This window comes from Stegostoma tigrinum, chromosome 29 (genome assembly GCF_030684315.1).
Source record: "Stegostoma tigrinum isolate sSteTig4 chromosome 29, sSteTig4.hap1, whole genome shotgun sequence".
NCBI classification, from domain to species: Eukaryota; Metazoa; Chordata; class Chondrichthyes; order Orectolobiformes; family Stegostomatidae; genus Stegostoma; species Stegostoma tigrinum.
In genome coordinates this window covers 26245081-26251080 of record NC_081382.1, presented here as the reverse complement: position 1 = coordinate 26251080, position 6000 = coordinate 26245081, and positions in this window count along the sequence as shown.

Genomic DNA, 6000 nt, shown 5'->3' with positions numbered 1-6000 from the left:
AAGAAGTAGAGGTGTTGGTCTGCTTTCTTGACTGTAGCATCACCATGGATGGACCAGGACAGATTGTTGGCGATATGTAGTCCTAGGAACTTTGAAGCTCTCGACCACCTTCACCTCAGCACCATTGATACAGACAGGGGTGTGTCTTTCGCTTTGCTTCCTGAAGTCAATGACAAGCTCATTCGTTTTGCTGACATTCAGGGAGAGATTGTTGTCTTACACAATACCACTAAGCTGTCTAACACTTTCCTGTACTTGGTTCCATTGCTGTTTGAGACCTGACACCCTGTGGTGGCATCATCAAACTTGTAAATGGAGTTACAGGTGAATTTGGCCATACAGTCATGAGTGTATGAGGAATATAGTAAGGGGCTGAGTACACAGTCTTGCAGGGCACCAGTTTGAGGGTTATCATGGAAGAGGTGTTGTCACCTATCCTTACTGATTGCGGTCTGTGTGTCAGGAATTTGAGGATCAAGTTGCATGGTGGGGGGCAGAGTCCTAGGCCTTAGAGTTTGGAGATGAGTTTTGTTGGAATTTTGGTGTTGAAAGCAGAGCTAAAATCAATAAATAGGAGTCTGACATAGGTGTCCTTTTCATCCAGATGTTCCAGGGATGAGTGTAAGGCCAGGGAAATGGCATCTGCTGTGGACCTACTATAACAGCATTGGTGGAAACAGAGCCCACAGGGATATGAAGAGAGTTAGGTAAACAAATACATGGATAATGCTATGTCAGGGATGGAGAAAAGCTGCTAATGGGGATCATATGTAGGTGAAAATGGGTTGTCAGTGCTGAAAGCAGCCCATGTCATGACAAGGCCTGGATTGTCAAGGTGGTAAAGAACATGAGAGAAAGCGATCGGACCCTAAAATAATTGAATTCGATATTGAGTCCTGAAGGCTGAAGTGTCCTCAAGCAGCAAATGAGATGCTGTTCTTCCAGCTTGCACTGACCCTTACTGGAACATTGCCTCAAGTCCGAGACACAGATGTTGGCCTGGGAACATGGTGGAATGTTGAAATGGCAGCCAACTGGAAGCTTGGAGTCATTTTTGTGGACAGAATGTGGGTGTTCTACAAAGCAGTCACCCAGCCTGCATTTTGTCTCCCCGGTGTGGAAGAAACTACATTGTGAGCAGCGAATAAAGTAGACTAGATTAAGTGAAGTGCAAGTAAATCATTATTTCACCTGGAAGGTATGTCTGGAGCCTTGGATAGTGAGGAGGGAGGTAGCTAGTTGTTATACCTTCTGTGATTGCATGGAAAGATACTGTGGCGGTGATGAGGTGGAGGGAGTGGAGGAAGAGTGAACCAGAGTATTGCAAAGAGAACCGTCCCTGCAGAATGTACTTACAGACCTTCACACCCATGCCCATCTGAGTTTAACATCATATCATGCCTGAAATTCATTGAGGTTGTGGCATGAGGAATAAAACTAAGAGTTTTGCTAACTACACACAATTTGGTGTTATTTACAAACTCAGATACTGACTTGTCTTTGCCCATCTCAATTAATTTATTGTTGAAATCCTGATTCGCACTTTTGTTACCTCCAGACTTGATTATGCCAAGACTGGTCTCTCACAATCCATCCTCCACTAATTAATTGGTGCTCAATATTCTGCCGCATGTGCCTTAACTCGCAGCATGTTCCCTTCTCCTATTAACTGTGTGCTCATTGATCTACAGTAACTCCCAATGAGATAATGTCTTGATTTTAAAGTTCTCAGCTCAGTTCCTGGTCAATGGTAATCGGCGGCATGTTGATAGTAGGGTTTTCAGAGATAGTAATGCTATTGACTGTCAAAGTGAGAGGGATAGATTGTCTTTTGTTTATGGTGTTGATTACCTGGCACTTGTGTGTTGCAAACAGTACATGCCACTTATCATTCCAAGCCAGGATATTGTCTAATGCTGCAAGGCTAGTGATGGGAGATAAGGAAATAGCTGAAGAACTTAATAAGTACTTTGCGTCAGTCTTCACAGTGGAAGACATGAGTAGTATCCCAGCAATTAGGGAGAGCTGGGGGCAGAGTTGAGCCTGGTAGGTATTACAAAAGATAAAGAGCTAGAAAAGCTATAAGGTCTAAAAATTGATAAATCTCCTGGCCCCGATGGGCTACATCCTAGAGTGCTGAGGGAGGTGGCTGAGGAAATAGCGGAGGTGTTGGCTGTAATCTTTCAAAAGTCACTGGAGTCTGGGAAAGTCCCAGATGATTGGAAAATGACTGTTGTAACCCCCTTGTTTAAGAAAGGATCAAGACAAAAGATGGAAGACTATAGGCCGATTAGCCTAACCTCGGTTGTTGGTAAAATTCTATAATCCATCGCTAAGGATGAGATTTCTAAATTCTTGGAAGAGCAGGGTCAGATTCAAACAAGTCAGCATGGATTTAGTAAGGGGAGGTAGTGCCTGACAAACCTGTTAGAATTCTTTGAAGAAACCCAGTGAATGTTATCTATCTAGACTTCCAAAAGGCCTTTGATAAGGTGCCTCAAGGGAGGCTGCTGAGTAAGGTGAGGGCCCATGGTGTTCAAGGTGAGCTACTGGCCTGGATTGAGAATTGGCTGTCTGACAGAAGGGAGAGAGTTGGGATAAAAGGCTCTTTTTTGGAATGGTAACCGGTGACAAGTGGTGTCTTGCAGGGTTCAGTGTTGGGGCTACAGCTGTTCACTTTATATATTTATGATCTGGATGAAGGGACTGGGGGCATTCTGACAAAGTTTGCCGATGATACGAAGTTAGGTGGACAGGCAGGTAGTACTGAGGAGGTGGGGAGGCTGCAGAAAGATTTAGACAGTTTAGGAGAGTGGTCCAGGAAATGGCTGATGAAATTCAATGTGAGCAAATGTGAAGTCTTGCACTTTGGAAAAAACAATACAGGCATGGACTATTTTCTAAGCAGTGAGAAAATTCATAAAGCTGAAGTACAAAGGGATCTGGGAGTGTTGGTCCAGGATTCTCTGAAGGTTAACTTGCATGTTAAGCCCGTGAGTAAGAAAGCGAATGTAATGTTGTCATTTATCTCAAGAGGGTTGGAATATAAAAGCAGCAACTTCTGAGACTTTATGAAGCTCTAGTTAGGCCCCATTTAGAATACTGTGCCCAATTTTGGGCCCCACACCTCAGGAAGGACATACTAGCCCTGGAGCGTGTCCAGCGGAGATTCACACTGATGATCCCTGGAATGGTAGGTTTAACATACAATGAATGGCTGAGGATCCTGGGATTGTATTCATTAGAGTTTAGAAGGTCGAGGGGAGATCTAATAGAAACTTACAAGATAATGTATGGCTTAGAAAGGATGGACACTGGGAAGTTGTTTATATTAGGCGGGGAGACTAAGGCCTTAGAATTAGAGCAGGTAAATTTAAAACGGAAATGAGGAGACATTTCTTCAGCCAGAGAGTGGTGGGCTTGTGGAATTCATTGCGTAGTGGAGGCCAGGATGTTAAATGTCTTCAAGGCAGAGATTGATAAATTCTTGATCTCGCAAGGAATTAAGGGCTATGGGGAGAGTGCAGGGAAGTGGAGTTGGAATGCCCATCAGCCATGATTTAAATGGCTGAGTGGACTTGATGGACCGAATGGCCTTACTTCCACTCCTATGTCTTATAGTCTTACATCTTGGTGGTTATGGACACGGACTGCTTCAATATTTGATGATTCATGATTGGTGAAGAACATTGTGCCACCATCAGCATACATCCCACTTTTGACCTTATGTTGGAGATAAATGATGAAGTAGCTGAAGATAGTTGGGCTTCGGTCACTTCCCTGAGGAACTCCTGCAATGATGGCCTGGGTCTGAGTTGATTGAACTCCAATAACCACAGCCATGTCCCTTTGTGCCTGGTATGACTCCAAACAGTGGAGAGATTTCCCCTGATTCCCATTGACTCCAGCATTGTTGGGGCTTCTTGGGGCCACATGTAATTGAATGCTGACAAGATGTTGAGCCTGACACTTACCTCTGGTATTCAGCTCTTTTGACTATATTTAGGCCATGGGTAAATTTGTTGTTGGTGTTCTTATCATTCGATGATTTATGTAAGTGATACATTTGGGAAATCGAAATTGATTAATGAGTAGTGAGTAATCTGACATTTCCTTGAGATTATCAGAGGGACACAGATTATTGAATGTAAATACCGGGTACAGTCACATTTCTTTCTTTAGATATCAATGAGGTTGGGGTTGTCCCAAAACCACTGAAGCCACTTGGAATCAAGCTACCTTGCCCTCCCCCCAACAATTCATGAAGAATGACTTCTCATGGTTTATACCAGGTACTGAAATACTGCAAACAGTGGCCAAGAATCTGCCAAATCTTTCCTGTCATTTTGTTGAAGACAACACTGAAAATATTCAGCAAAAAGAAAAAGTCAGCTATATCATCTAATCATGTGGAGGAAACTGGCCACACTCTTTGAAGAAATTTCGGTGAAATATTTTTCCTCACACAAAGCAGAGGTAGGCAGCAAAGTGAATATTTTTTAACTTTGGATTTTGGATACGTATTGCAAGGTTGGGATATTTATTGACTTATTTCCCTGCCAAGGAAAGTGATGACCCCAAATACACCAGAAAAACAACACAAAGAGCAAGGAAATGCATCCCTTCAAGTGTGTTCTTCAACTCACAGCTCTGCCTCAGTTTTATCTAAAATTGCAATTTATTCGCAATCATTTTCTGGTGATAACTATTTTTCTGATAATCTGGTGATGGTGGATCAATAATTTTACCACCTGGTAATTACTTTTAAAATCATGCACTCTTCCAGCACAGAAGGAACTAATATCATCCATTGTGCTTGTTCTGGCTGTTTGATAGAGATGTCCACAGCCCAGATTTTCTCCTGTAACTTTGCAGTTAATACTCTTCAACTCTATGTCCAACTGTTGTTTGAAGGTTCTGGTCCGTGATTCTTTCAGGTCGCACCATCCAGATCTTTAACAACTTTGTGCTATTAATTGCTCAGCTCTCTGGGGCAGAGAATTCCAAAGATTGACAACAATTTGAGTGAAGTAATTTCTCCTCACCTCAGTATTAAAAGACCAACTCATTCTTCTTAAAATATGAACTGGAGACTCTTCAGCAGGTGTGATGTGCCCAGTAATGGATAACTGAAAATATATTTGATTATATTTACATTGTATACACAGAAAATATGCATATATATGTGCTATACATAATAAAAGATAAGCACATTTACAGTGTGTGCATATTTATCACATACATAGATTCAGAAATATATAAATTGCATTTTAAACTCCAAATCACTCCTGAGTGACCAGATGATGTCAGTGTGTAATTCCTGTAGACAATATGAAGCATCTGTATAAAATAAACCTACATCTATTCATCTTTTAATGTCTCTTAAAATGGTGTATATGCACAATATTAAAGAGACATAAAACGCTAATACATATATGCACATACACATCACTTATAGCCACAAGTACAAACAAAGTGTAACAATTGTGCTTACACAGTGAGCTCAAGGGATCTGTCCATATATTTGAGTTAAGTGGAGCTTTGAGATAGCTGAGGAGACCCTTATGAGCCACAATTTACCTACAAATGTTCTCTAAATCAAAAAGGCTCCTAAAAGTAAACATATTAAATACAAGAAAGTGTCTTTATTTTTAATTTTTTCCACATCTTATGATGGCCTGGCCTTGTACAGTAAAGGGCCATGGTTTTCCTCCACCTTTTCTCTGATTGACAACATTTTGAACTTCCTCATAGGTTTAATGAATGAATGACTTTTATTGTCACATAAATCCTGAAGGTACAGTCAAAAGCCACAATCAGGTGCCAATTTGAGCTACAAGGAGGATGAAAAGAAATAATTTAAATAAGACTTCACCTTCTGTTCAAATTGAGTCAGCTTCAGGGCTTCTGCCCAGTCTCAGGAATGTGTTCTGGTCCGGGAACAGCAATGATGACGCTGATGCCCCAGGGGACCCCTGGCTCTGCTGCCATCCGACACCA